General features: G+C 36.4%; 1 non-coding gene across 1 annotated transcript; it reads right to left on the reverse strand.

The window, feature by feature from the left end:
* Positions 1 to 10204: 10204 nt before the first annotated feature.
* On the reverse strand, positions 10205 to 10331 carry LOC128744840 (U5 spliceosomal RNA). The gene has a single exon (XR_008412462.1). It is a non-coding gene; the product is annotated as a U5 spliceosomal RNA (small nuclear RNA).
* Positions 10332 to 15490: the final 5159 nt, after the last annotated feature.

The raw sequence follows: 15490 nt of genomic DNA on the forward strand, positions 1-15490 counted from the left end.
GAGAGTGAGCGACTTTACGTTGCCGACTCCGTCTAACGCGCGCATTAATAAACTGACATCTCGCGAGTAACGAACTGCGAACATTCACGAAACGGATGAGCGGGAAGCACTCTTCGCTGCCAGTGCGGCACATGTTTTAGTATGTTTATTAACACCTCAGACTTGTCGCACTTCTGCGACATTATGATTTATAGAGATCAAAATTTAAACCATTAAACGGTCGTTACGAACGACGAACAAATCTGTACGTGCTCCTGTACTGTCAGCTGCGTTTCGAAGAATATCCTATAACTTCAGTATATTGATTCCAAACGACAAAATCATTCAATAAATTGTCACTGTATCAATAGCTGAATCATTTTATATCATATTAACATATTTTAAAAAAAGTAGTTTTATCCAGTAACTTCCAGAATATCCTGACAGAATTATTTAACAATTTAGTTAATTAATTTAGCTTAATTATAAACTTTTTAATATGGACCTGTAGACATAATCAACAGTCAGTTATGGACGTGCACAGTTTCTGTGCCCAATTTGAAAGTCCATAATAGATGACCCCATAAGAAATAAAAGCAACATATTCTATGCCCAAACAGGTTCCCTACCTGGCAACCAGACTTATATATCAGAAGAGGCTCGTATATTCGTATAAAAGAAAACGCGATAGAAAATTGGCTTCGACCCGGCGGGCGTCATCAACCCGTTGTTTCCAGTAACGGTTGTAAAATAAAAGCAGCCGTGTGGTTAACACAATTATCGAACTGCCTACGAACACACTTTGTAGTAGAAGATATCACGTGATGCAGCATGTTGACACCTTTTTGATGTGAGTGAAAGATCGCCGCTGCCTCATGAATCACTCCATATTTACGTGGATGCCGCGACGACGACGACGACGACGGTGAAATATTGTTGTGCCACGTAGGGGAAGTGTAGTTGGTTTCGACACAAATATTTTGAATTATTATTTCATAAGTTTTACCAACAAAATTTCACCCATTATAGTACTTTATAGGATTTATAGTAAAACAAAGGACTTTGACAATTTGATTCATGGGGTCAGTCCCGGTCTATTGGTTAGCATTTACGCCTCTCACGTCGAGGATCCGGGATCAAATCCCAACCCCGCAGAAGTCACGAATGACCTAAAAGTGTTAAAGTGACTATAATCTAAAAAAAAGAAAAAAATTGATTCATTTTGCTGCTGTCTATGAAACCATACTTTACCCTATCCCAAGAACCACAATGGTATAAAATTGATCGAAACATTTATCAGGTATGCGATAATATGTTGGATCCAGTACTAATTTCTGTCGTATTGTCTTTTAATGTCCATAATTTTTTATTCTCGTACTAAAACAAAAAGTGGCGAGGGTCTTTTTTCAACCATTAGGGGCATTAGGGGCATAATGAGCACCCTAACTTGTTGGCTGATTTAAGCACCCAAAATGACAGAATTTTTAATTGTCATTGCAAAACATACATTCACTATCGATAATTAAAGACATACTGTTAACAAATTGAAAAATAATTGATATGATGACGAAAATTGCAATTTAAACTTATGCTTCAAAAACTAAAAATCGGTCAGTGTGTGGGGCACAATGAGCACCCCCTGGGGCATAATGAGCACCCTTATAAACACATGCTTGAAGAGTGTATATAAGAACAACAACCACACACACATATACACACATACACACACACTCACACACATGCATATACACATACATAAACACATACATACACATATACACATACACATACACACCCATACATACACAAACATAAAACGTGCCAAAACACCGATAAAACTATTGACTGCAAGCCGTTTAAAGGCAAATAAGCCGCGGAGGTTGCCTGGAGTACACAAGGAAAGTTTCGGATGACGCTTAAGCTAGCTGTGTTTTAGTGTTGAAGACATATGCTTTTCCGTTTCCCTCTACCAGCTGGTATACGGGGGTTATGATTTCACGGGTAGTAATACCGTAGCATCGAACCTTCATATACAAAATATGAACCACCAGCTCTTGTTCTGCAACGGGAACGAAAACAGTTTTGGAGGAATCAATTTGGTCCACCACTGCCCCGAAATTGCCCTTTCGTATGGCCTCACATACCGAGCTAACGTCTGCCGCAGAATGCTGTGGTGCTTGGCGACTTGTTTTGTGAGTATTCCGTCTCGCCTTAGAGTGATCAAGGCCACGTGCAAGGTCTTTTTTGACCAATTATGTCTTCCAGATTCTCTTGGCAGATTCATACCATCACTGTAGACAAGCATTGACGCGATAAACAAAGAAACTGGTTAGTTAATGTGACATAGTGCTCGTTTCACCCCACCTAAGGGTGCCCATTTCGCCCCCAGTCAAGTAGTTAAAGTAAAAATGGGTTTTTACACTAATTATAGTATAAAATCAAAACTTCAATGAAGGTGAAATTTGAGATACAATGTATACATCATGTTGCAGCGTGCAATTGATAGTTTAAGATATTTAAATGATCGTAAAAGTTTATTTGGTAGTGCACCAAAATTATAATTTTTTCAGCGTCTGAGGACCAAATTGAGTGTTTTAATATAACTCCGTGTTTTAAAAGTAGAGATCACTCATTTTTTGATAAATAGATACTGTAGTACCTACAGTAGTGTTTCGCATGCCATATGATGTTACAAAATTTGTACTTTTGTAGAAAAGAGGGATGCCCATTTCGCCCCGTGTGCTCATTATGCCCCTAATCCCCCTAGTTCTTTTTACAAAATTGTTGTAAGAAATGGGCCGACAGCCGGACTGCTGGAGTTGCAGCGTTTCACGAAATTTCATGCACGGGCATAGTTAACAATAAATGTACCGTGAATATAGTGGCTTTCGAATCATTTCTGAGTATTATAACACTATTCCTCTTAACTATTTTTATTTGAATTTATTTTAACATAATACAAAGCTCTCGGCTTTTTATTTTTATCTGTTCATCGAGAAAAATATTAATCCTAATCTATCGTCAGTCGCCGCATTTTTCATCTGTTAACGAAAAATATTCGTGGAGTTCAGTCGGTACTGCCCGTCAATGGTTCAATTCAACGAACCGAATAACAGAAAATATAGTCGACATTTAATCGAGTACTGCCGACACAAGTAGTCGAATTAATCGAATACCTCAAAGGGAATAATATGATAAGGCAGGATACATCGGAATCTTAAAAAAGATCGGTTTTATCCCAGCGGGTTCCAGAGTTATTGATCAATACATCTATGTACTCCTAGAAAAGTAGGGTGAACACCCCCTTTATCTGGCCAAAATTACTAGGAACAAACGCGTGCCTTAAATAAGACCGATTAATACTTTCTGAATTGCTATTATTGTTTTTCGTTATGTTATTGTTTTCGACAGGAAGCAATTGTTAGAATCATGTGATGGTAGGCTACGACTCGTAGCCCCGCAATCACCTTTTGCAGGATGCAAAGTTTGTTGAACAAAAGTAGTCATCAAAGGAATACTCTTTGGTTACATCATGGCTAATGAATGACAACCTTCATTGTCCTCAATAATATTGATAAATGACTAAAATGATTAAAAGCAACAGGTTTATCTTGCATGCAAGGTTTAAGCAGCCTTCCGATTTCCTGTTTCCAGTGTAGCGAAATTCTCACCGTTGACTCCCGACCCGACGAAAGATATCGCAATGAGTGCCTATTACAAGGTGTGCTAAATTGCAATTGTTAGTGGGAAGCTTGACTTTTTTTTCGAACAAGGAAGCGATTGTCGAAGCACAAAGTTGAGACCAACCTTATGATTTGAAAGCGGTAGACAAGCTGGAGATATGTTGTAGGAAGAGTACAAATCTTCAAGGAAACTGTTTAGAAAAATAATCATGTGCTAGATCAGATTAACCAATCATTAAGAAAAGCATCTTAGGGCACGGAACCTATTTTAGACAGTCTAAGCAGATCACTCATCCTTTTACCTTATTATGAGCGATGGGATGACTATGTGGGGGATATCAGCATACCAATGTTCTTGCTAACTTTAATTTCTGGTACCACTGACCAATCACTATTATTAAGTTAAATTTCTGATTTTTTACATTAAGAATTGAGGCACTGGAACCAATTTCAAACAGCCGGAACGCGTTTTAATTACCAAGGTGCTTTCTTAAGTAGTCCTGAATTGTATTGATATATTGCAAGCTTGTTCCAAATCACTGTTATAAACTTTCAAGCATGATGTAAAATGACGCAAGTGCTCAAATGTCTACTTCAATATGAAAATTGATTGCTTGACTTTCAAAGCTGTTGTAATCAGTAATCAAGTGAAGCGGTGATTCTCTTTAGCAGCTGAATAAATGTCCATCATATTTCTTGTCGAAAACACAGTACACAGTGTTTGTATAAATTACATCTACAGGGTGTTCAATAAGGTCGAATTCAACTTTCCATCGTTGTGTAAGTGCGCATCATGTGCATTATGTGTATTGGTATTGGTGTCAGTTTTAGCCTTATATAGGCTAACCAACACGCAAGGTCGATTTGATGTCATGTGTTATTTGTTTACCGCAACATCGGAGTAAAGTTGTTTGCGACCCGGCGACATATTTCGGCGGTTGAAGTCCCACGGGGTGAAGCGGAATTTGATCTATAACACCATCCGTCGGTACCGGGAGACGGGCTCGGCCAAAAACTGTGCTAGATCCGGGCAGCCGCGTTCGGCGAGGACGACAGCAGCCATCAAGGTGGCGAGGGAGCGGGTTCGTCGAAAAATGAACCCCTCGATCCGGAAGACCACTGTTGACCTGGATGTGTCGATCGGACTGCCCACACCATCATGGCGAAGGACCTGGGATGCAAGCCGTACAAGAAACGCAAGGTTCACGGGATAACGGAGGCTACAACGAAGAAGTGGCTGGACAGAGCAAAACTGATACTTTCGCGGCACGCTGGTCAGGAGTTCGTGTTTTCTGATGAGAAACTCTTCATGTTGCAACAGCCGCACAATGTCCAAAATGATCTGCTTCAATAAAAATTGACTTAGAAAAGAATATCTTGTATTTTCATTTTTAAACACATTTCTAAAGTGCATTAAAACTTATTGAGCACCCTCCATACTGGGTTATTCAAGATGATGTTCTTACCAAAGATTGTGAAAATATAAACTAAAAACAACTCATTTATTTTCAACTGATTAAAATAGGCGATGCCTGGTTAATCGGTTCCATACCCTATTTCAGTGCCTGGTAAAGTGGCTGTAATAAAAGCTAAGAATAATTATAAATTATTTTCGAGCGTCTTAGCAAAATTCACAAAGTAACGAGACAAATTTGGAGTAAATTTCGTTCAATTCTACTACAATTTGGCCTCCTGCATTTATTCGACAGACTTCGCAGCTAACTGTTAGGCGAATATAGGCTGGGCGGTGCTACTAGAGTTAGTAGGATCGTTGCACTAGTCCCGTAATTATCATATGCTCTAATAACCGAATGCGAAGTCTTTCGATAAAGAAGGGTCAAGTCTTAAGGACGTTTATAACCCAAGGATTTGCTTTGTCCAATAAAAATAAAAAAATGGTATGTAGTTATGGTAACCGAAATGTAAAAATAGAAGTAAAAATTTTTTAAATCCACCTAAAAATATCAATTAAACCTGAACACAAAATAAATAAAAAAAACTTGTAACGTGCCATTATTAAACAAACCTACTGCAGATTACACCACCGACTATTATAGCTAACAAAACAAAATTGTTACCCAAAATAATCTACAAATTCGATCACCCTGTTTGATCAATATTATATGACAGCATCGACAGTAGTTTCGATGCAAATGAAAATATCATACAATGTTAAAAACATTATTATGAGGTATCCCTAATTCACACTGCAGAAGGAAAGACTTTTCTGAACGTTTTTTGTAGATTAGTCACAGATTAGTCACAGCGCCGCCGACGTCAGCCATTTGCAATACTAATTTGTAAATCTAGGCTCAGATAATTAATTAGCGAAATCGTCTAATTGATAAAAACAGTTTCCGGAGCGTTTGTTGTCTCAAAAAACTCCGCCTCATCCGTACGTCCGTAGGTAGATACGCATTTCCTTTATACTAGAACTCAAATAAGAAAAATATACATTTCGGTGGATTTTGATCGGATTGATATTGATTGAATCGCCGACATGATTCATATCAGATTCAGCGTCAAGGAGATTCAACCAAGCAACAGTAAACATTTTTGTGTGATTAAGATTAAGGTGCTAAGGATGTGAATGCGACCGGTAACTCTCAGAAATGAGTGAAGAGGTTATCATTTTACGGCATCCAGTTCTACCTTCTACTTATCCACTATCCGCTTGGTGAACCTGACCTGACGCCTCTGTATTGGAATAAACTTTCTTTGTTTTTTTAATAGAAGTTGAAGAAGTTGGGAAAGACTGTTATAACTTTTGTTATAACACAGAAGAAAAAGAATACAAAATTCTTATTTTTTAACCATCTTTGTTTCTTTTTCTAATTTTTTCTCTCAGATACTTACCGATTATTAAGTTAATAGATAATACCTTCCATTCGGTTTCACAAATTATAAAAATCGGTTCAGCCGTTCAAAAGTTGATTTTTAACGAAAAGGAAAGTTTCACAAAATGGCGTTCACTTTAGCTCAGAAAGGTGCACCCAAACGTCAAAGGGAATAATATGAATAATTCAACTATTAGTAAACATGCCCGTTAATCGTTCAAAATCATTCAACACATCGAATACAAACATATTCGAATGCTTTTTAAACGCATACACTACTAAGGATAAACACGAACAGTTGAATTAACCCTCATTTAATCAACCGGGTACGTGCTCTGGTATTTCAGGCGATGTTCCTTTTGAAATAATGCCTAAAGGCTCCTAATCTTCGTTATTTAGACGAATTTGAATAAATTAATACATTTATATAGAAACATGTCAAAAAAATTGAGTTTTGGATCACCAAAGTCTAATACTCCGATTTTGATCAACCGACAACCGGGTACAGGTGTACTCACTTAGTAATTCTATGATAAATGGTCTCCAAAACAAAAAAAAGAAGCGATTCCGAAATTTTGATTTATTATGTTAAAAAACTCAGATTTTCAGAAAAAATATAAAAACTGGGATATTTTTAGGTATCACAACATGAAAACACTAAAATTCAAAGATTTTGAAATTGAACTTTTGGGTTTTAATCCAATACTTTTCATAGAAAGCTCATAGATTATAGTTTTTCTTAAAAGCTTGTCATCATACCTTTCATCTACTATCAAAATTATTGAAATCGGACGAGTTAGTTATAAATTTATAACAAAAGTTGTAAATTTTTCAAAAAAGGTCTCACAGCAAGGATGTTGATTTTTGGAACCACCCCAAGACAGGAGTGTCAAATAAAAAATATAATTCTTAAATTTTCAGAAGATTAACAAGCTTGCAAAGTTTGAGCAAACTCGGAGTAATTTTTATCATGGAGTTCCTAAGTGGGTACACTTGTACCCGGTTAGTCAGATTGTGTGGATTTTTTGGTTGATCAATTGAAGGTTAAACGATTAGTGAAGCAATGCTCACCAATCAATCAGTATTCGAAATCGAATAGTTGAAAATCTCGGATATCACTAAAAATACACAAAAATCTGAGTACATTTTATGCGTAAAACATACACTCAAGTACTTTTTTTTACGCGGTTTGGTTTTTTGACTATTAAGAACGGGGTAACTTAGAGACCATTCATTTATTTCTCAATACATTTGGGAGTAGCTCGATATTCCTCACGTAGGTTGTAAATAGTTTCTTAGCTGCACCGTTTTCGAGTAATCGAAAAAAACAGACGGTGTAAAAAAGACTTGAGTGTAATATAGTTCAATTGGAAACTGGCAAATTGAGCATTCTAATTGTTTTTAAACATCCCTTAAAATAATCCCTTCATTACTGGAGCATCTACCCTAATTGGTCGAGTTGATATTGCCCCTTATATGACTATTTAGACTACTGTGATAATCATTTAATGAAACATACCGCATTTTGCACTGTTATTCTGACACTAGAGTGGCGTTTAGTTTAATCAACTTATGAATCTGACTTCTTTTTCCTTCATGCCATTCTTTTTCACTTCATTTTCCTTGAGCGAAATCGTGTGCGAGATTCGACTGTGATAATCGTGTAAATCGGGGTAGTCTATATAGGACAAATGTCGCAATACCCAGCAAACATTTTTGTTTAAGAATAGCTTATTAGACTATTATACAACCAATACCTAGTGATGTCCGGTAATCGCCCGATTAATCGAGTAATCGATTAGAGCATGGAATAATCGAATAATTTCTAATCGAATACTGCCGGCACGAGTAATTCCATAATAGAATAGTTCAAAGGAGATAAAAAAATGCGACTAATCCCCATTAACCGTTCATAATCGTCCGATTAATCGAATTTTTTAAACGAATTATGCGAATATTTGTGGTCGAATAATACTAGCACGATTACTTAACTAATCAATTAGTGCATACAACGCTAACCGATTAATCGGTAATCGAATAATTAAAAATTTCGGACATCACTACTAATTGCCGTTAGGATTGGGCGATACCGTATCGATACCCGCGATATCGATACTCGAAGGCCGATATTTCGATATATTTCATTGATACTTACGACGTCGATATTATGCTAAATCGATAATTTCATCCCGATACCGTTCTGATAAAGCGGGATATGCAGCTGAAAAAATATAGACTAAAACTAGGTCAGAAAATGCTCAAAAAAACAAAATTTTTAGGATTTTTTCTCGCACTGTTTTCTTTTCAGGTAGCTACTAAGCTCAATTCTCAAATTTACTTCATTAGAAATGACCTCGACACAGCCGTTTTTATGCTAGACGAGCCGAACTGTGCCGATTTCGGTACAAGTGCCGAACTGCAAGATTTGTTAAATTTGTTATAATCTTAACGATCTGGCAACCGTGCGAGATGATTTTGACACCTGGCAGTGCTCCCATTTCATATGTAAAATTGAACCGGAGGTGTGCCGCTTGATATCTTTGAAGTGCCACGGCACAATGTGCTGAGTGTCCGACCCCTTGGAATTGACTCGTATGCAACACCTTGAACAATGTCACTTACATGTTTAACACTTATTGAGTGTTGCGTGCGTGTTTTGGGGGCACTCTCTTTGCTCAACTTGTTTTTATTGATTAATTTTTATGAATCCCTTTTTTTGAGTAGCATTTCCTAATCCCAGAATGCCGCCTTAAATAGTATCGATAAATCTAATATCGATGCTTCACGAGCGATATATCGACGGTATCGATAAAGCGGCGGATTTGATATTGATATTCAATTATCGATACTTTCGGGAATTTTGCCCAATCCTAATTGCCGTGTAACAAGCGCTTGATAATCTGTTATACGGCAAAAATGTTTCTTGGGAAAGAAGCTGAAGAAAATTGTTTGGCTTCATGCACAAATTACGTAACGTTCAGAGGGGAGGGGGGGGATTAAGCTTGCGTTACTTTTTGTTACATAGGGGGGAGGGGGAGTCTTGAGAAGAGTTACGTAACAAATTTATCAAATTAAAAAAATACAGAATTATACTTTGCTAAATAGATCTGAGCAGATGAAAACCGTTTAACCGAACATGCAACATGGGGTGATGCTTTATTGCTGTTTCAGCTAAGATTTTAGACTCGATTCTACTTGATCAAATCCATTTTGATCAAAATTCCTGTTTTGAACTCAGACCTGGTTGTGTTAAATCATAAAGTTTGATCAGAATTCATAAGAATGTAAAATCGATGTGTTTCTTGAGTTTGCAAAACCAAAAAAGTTAAATGGATTGTGCGATTTTCATTCAATGATAGGGGGGGAGGTTTAGTTAACGTTACGTAATTTAAAGGGGGGCTATGCCAAGCGTTACTTTTTGTTACATAGGGGAGGGAGGGGGTCAAAAAACCATAATTTTTGCGTTACGTAATTAGTGTACCACGCCTTTCCCACATTTTCAATCTACTACTTAGATAACACCCCTATTTTGAATTTCGAACGAGTCTTTATTTCGTTCGATTTGCTTCGATTCGAACGAGATGTTTTGCCCATTTGATTTTGCTGGCGGAAATTTCGTTCGAAGGAACTTTCTTTCGAAATACCAAGTCGTTCGAATAGAGTAGCGGTGAAAGTGTTAATACTTTTTTAAATGATTAGGAGCCTATCGCCCGTGTTAGGAGCGATAAGCAGGACAAAAATTTATTTTAGACTCATTAGAGTGTCCCTCTCCACGGAAATCTTTAGTAAAAGGCGAAAGATTTATTCGACATTTGAAGAGAGACCAGAGTAACGAAGGGAGGGTTTCGCCGGTTACCACACTAGACTAGAAAACGTTTCGTTAGCGATTGTTAGCTACCGAACAACCGCATGCTATCATGTTTGATATGTAAGAATAACGCATTACCTACTACCGACCTACCCTCGTTTTATTTCACGCCAGGGATGCCAGGTGATTTTTTGAAAAGTCTTCACGAACCAAGGAAAAATGTCTTCATTTGTCTTCCTTCGGCTTTCCGCCCATTTAAACTGCATGGTGAAGACATGTCTTCACATGTCTTCAAGTGAAGACATTTCACTTTTTTGTAACAAAAATGTCTTCAAAATGAAGACATGTCTTCACTTCTGGCATCTCTGTTTCACGCACATGCCAGCAGGGTTGCCACATGCACAGATTATTCTGTGTTTAACAGATATTTGAAAGAAATCGCCTGTACAGAATCTGTATGCACAGAATACAGATTTTCGCCAAATTACACAGATTAAACAGGTTTTTGAGCTTTTACATGAGAGTGAAAGAGACGGAAATAGTCAGCAAAATGACACTCTATCTCTTTCACTCTCATTGTTTTGCATTGGACAGATTTTTGCACAGATATTTTTCCTCGCCGTACAGATTGTCAGATTTTTTCAACAAAAAACACAGAATTATATGTGGCATCCCTGCATGCCAGTATGCCGCTATGCCAGCGCCAGTGAGAGAGCTAGTTTTTGGTAGCAGACTGCAGCTACCACACCAGTGCAATATTGTATTTTACATGTCATTCATAGGAAAAGTTAATAAAGGCATGTCTGTATTGAAGTTGAAATTTATTATATTTTTTCGGGAGAAATTTAACACTCCAAATAGGATATTTTTTCTCGTATAAACAGAAAAATTACAAAAAATTAAGATAAATCTACCATTCGTGGACCTTTTAGTGCTTGAGTTGTCTTCTATGAATTATTTTCAACTGGTAACGCCAAACACTCAACCGATGACACTTACAATTTTAGTAACTTTTGATTAAGACTAAAAATAACAATTCAGGTTGCAGATCTTCATATTTTGTATATTTATCAAACAGATTGGTATGTCCATTTTCCTTTTATGGATTCTTGTGGTTTACCATAGTGGTGACATTTTTTGCATCGTTCCGTATAATAGACCCTCACTTGTTGAAAATGTCGATTTTAAGCAAATAATAATAAAATGCAGCTAAACTGCAGGCACCACTGACTTAGTAGTGTAATTGGTTAAACAATACGCTCAACTAGAGATTGGGAGCTGTGAGTTCGACTCTCACATTCCCTAAGTCTATATTTTTGGCCTAATATCAAGAATTTTCAGTTTGCCTGATCTACATTTTTCGCATTCAGCATTTCTCTTCCCCAACTACTAAAATTTAAAAAAATGTGTGTCATGTTTAGTACCTTCTGTTTCATGTCATATATTCTCAGAAATGAGAAGTACAAGCTAATGAACATCGGCATTGCACCCGAGGGCCCATTATAGGTAAAGCGTCCACTGTAAGTTAGCTTACCCTAATTACATATAAAATTTATTTTTCGATTCTTCACCAGATAAAGCAGATAAAGATATTAACGCATTTACCTAGAAAGAAATCGCAATAGCCTTCTATAGTTTTTATGATTTTATGCTTGGTGATGTCTAATAAAATCAATAATATTAACAATTAATGATGCGTTTCAGGTGGGACCCTACTTAGGAAAGTCGAAAATATCGATCTTTTGCATTTTAGAGAAACCTGTACCTTCAAAAATGTGGTGCCAAAAGGGGTTTTCGATATCTAATCTCGTTGAATAGTTAAACAAAAACTATGCGGTTACCTCAAGGAAAATATATTGCACAGACTACCTTTTAAACTATTCTGTTTAAACATTGCTCAGGAATTTTTTTGATTAAATATGTACTTATAACATTTGGGAAGACCCAAATTCGCGAAAATTCGTAACGAATTATAGAGTTTTAATAAGCCTATGATGTTATTAACTGCTGCTATGGTTACTGCGGGTGATTTAAGGGCGGTAAACGAAGTATCACTATTGTAGGAACATTTTTTACTATTGAGAAACATTATCACTACTGTAGGAGAGCACATACTCATGTCAGGAAAAGCAACATTTCAGATATATTAACAAATAGAATGGTATAATTTTGGTAGGTGTTAAAAGCATTATGGCCATATTATCATGTAACTTAATTTGATAGTGATAAATTGATCATTCAAATTGTCTTTAAATACTATTCCCCTACATAATCCCACTATTACTGGAATATCTATTGTAATAGTTCTTCGATTCCTAGTATTAATAGCTGCGTTTTGCAATTTTTCGTCCAAGAATTGCCCACTCAAAATTAAAGCATCTGATTGCAGTCAAATACTTCAAATAAATCATACATACATAGAATAAATCATGCAATTATTAGTGGTATAGTAATACTGCATTCCGAACCAGAAGATTTGTTCTATCGTTTAAAACAAATGCTTCCATATTACTCAAAAAAGTATTGAAAGAACTCAAACATGCTATTGACATCTTCACATTGAGCTGCAGTTAATGACAGCCACAGCATATCATGGGCTCGAAATTTGACAGCTAGCTAGCCGATGAGTGAAACGCAGCGGTGAAATGCTATTTCATTTCCGCATACACAAGATGTTGGTACAGTACCATCACAAAAAAAGGTAACTCTCCGTTTTGATTCAAAATTTAACGTTTTTTTGGGTGCCTAGTCGCCTCTGTAATGGGCTGAAGTCAAACGTTATCCTCATATTACAACAACCAGGGCAACTTCTTTTGCTTCTCGCAGTTCTCAAAATATGTCTTGTTGTTGTAAAGGCTACATTTTTAGATTCATCCTTTTCCATCAATATTTATTGATCGATAAATTGATGGCAAATTGATAACGCGGAAAAACATAAGTCCAGTGAGTACCTTTAAACTGCTAAAACAACTATTTTTTCTCGGGTGCATTTTTTGTGTAAACTGAATAGCTAAAAAAACTGAATAGCTAAAAAAAATAATTTTTGCGTTAGCTTCAACTTCAATTATATACAAATAGGAACATTAATTTCTAAAATATATCAAAATTTTTAAATAGCATATATTGGAAAACAATATAATTATTTTAAATTTTATTTTATCTATATATATAAAAATGAAATGCTGTTCGTGTGTCCGGTATAGACTCGCAAACCGCTCGACAGATTTTGATGAAACTTGGCATATACATTGCGTTTGATGTGAGGAATGTTGTTAGCATGGTTTGAGACCCCTCCCTTCTCTAGAAGGGGGGGCTCCCATACAAATGGAACACAAATTTCTTCATAACTCGGGAACTAATCAAGCAAATGGAACCAAATTTGGCATGTGAAGGTTTTCGGAGGCAGATATTTTTTCTATGGTAGATTGAGAACCCTCTTTCCTCTAAGCGGGGGGGGGGGCTCCCATACAACTGAAACACAAATTTCTTTATAACTCGGGAACTAATCAAGCAAATGGAACCAAATTTGGCATGTGAAAGTTTTTGGAGGCAGAAATTTTTTCTATGGTAGATTAAGAACCCTCCTTCCTCTAAGAGGGGGGGCTCCCATACAAATAGAACCAAAATTTCCTCATAACTTGACTATTAATCAAGCAAATGGAACCAAATTTGGCATGTGAAGGTTTTTGGAGTCAGAATTTTTTTCTATGGTAGATTGAGAACCCTCCTTCCTCTAAGAGGGGGGGGCATGCAAAAAAAAATTTCTTCATAACTTGACAGTTATTCAACCAAATGGAACCAAATTTGGCATATGGGGGTTTCTAGAGACAGGATTTTTTTCTATGGTTGTTTGAGACCCCTCCCCCTTTAGAAGGGAGGGAAATGAAACACAAATTTCTTTATAACTCGAGAACTAATCAAGCAAATGGAACCAAATGTGGCATGTGAAGGTTTTTGGAGGTAGATTTTTTTTCTATGGTAGATTGAGAAACCTTCTTCTAAGAGGGGGCTTCCATTCAAATAAAACACAAATATCCCCATAACTCGACTATTAATCAAGCAATTGTTAATTATTTGGGGGTTACTGGAGACAATTTTTTTTTCTGTGGCGTATTGAGATTCCTCTCCCTTCTGGAAGGGGGGAGGGCTTTCATACAAATTAAACAATGCAATATTCAAAAAATAATCGAACTCGCGAGTGTTGCCGTCCGTAGTAAAATATAAGAGAAATTTGGAACAAAATTTTTAAGAATAAATCGGTGAAGCTTGAATAATAGGTCATATTAAACAAAAGTAAGATAATAAAATACTTATTTTAAAAACAAAATTGAAGAGAAAATACATTGTTGAAATGAAAATATGAAGAAAATAATGTTGAGATTACACGTAGTTTATGGTTTCTGACCAGTTTTCAACTGATTTCAATCGAACTGCACTGATATTTTATTACGATTTTGTCAACATTACCATTTTAAGGGTTGGTAATCGCAAATCGTTACGTTGGACTTGCTGCTCGAGTCACAAATGCTGATGCGTTGGATTAGAAATTTGCGGCATGATTTAGGAATATCTTGGGTTGTCAAAAAGAAAGCTCTTGGTTGTAAGATTACAATTAATCAAATCTTCAGGATTATGCATGCACCCTCTTTTTAGAATGGCGTAGCAACGCGCGCCGGGTCCTCTAGTTTATCATAAATTTTATTACAAACAGTTTCTGTCAAATATTATTCATATTCGATCATAAATACTTATTAAATGAATAGAAGAAACTAACGGCAACTATTTTCCTTTTTATGACAGCCGACTTTCTTTTGGTTATTTAATTAAATTTACACTTAGCTACAAATTTATGAGACTACACTCAAGTCGCTTTTTACGCGAAGGATACGTTTCGCGTAAATCAAAACCGCGTAAATTCCGAAATTCGCGTAAAAAAACCGCGTAAATTCCGCAATTCGCATAAAAAACCGCGTAAATTCCGAAATTCGCGTAAAAAAAACCGCGTACATTCCGAAATTCGTGTAAAAATATTCGCGTAAAAAGCGACTTCAGTGTATTTTGTTTTGATCTTCAAACCGATTTAGAACGCACGTCTTTGCAAATTACCCCACTTTCAGTACATTTCTTTCAATCCAATATTTTCACTAAACAAGAGTTTCAATCATTGAGTTTCAAAAGAATAA

The sequence above is a fragment of the Sabethes cyaneus genome, chromosome 3, assembly GCF_943734655.1.
Source record: "Sabethes cyaneus chromosome 3, idSabCyanKW18_F2, whole genome shotgun sequence".
Lineage (NCBI taxonomy): Eukaryota > Metazoa > Arthropoda > Insecta > Diptera > Culicidae > Sabethes > Sabethes cyaneus.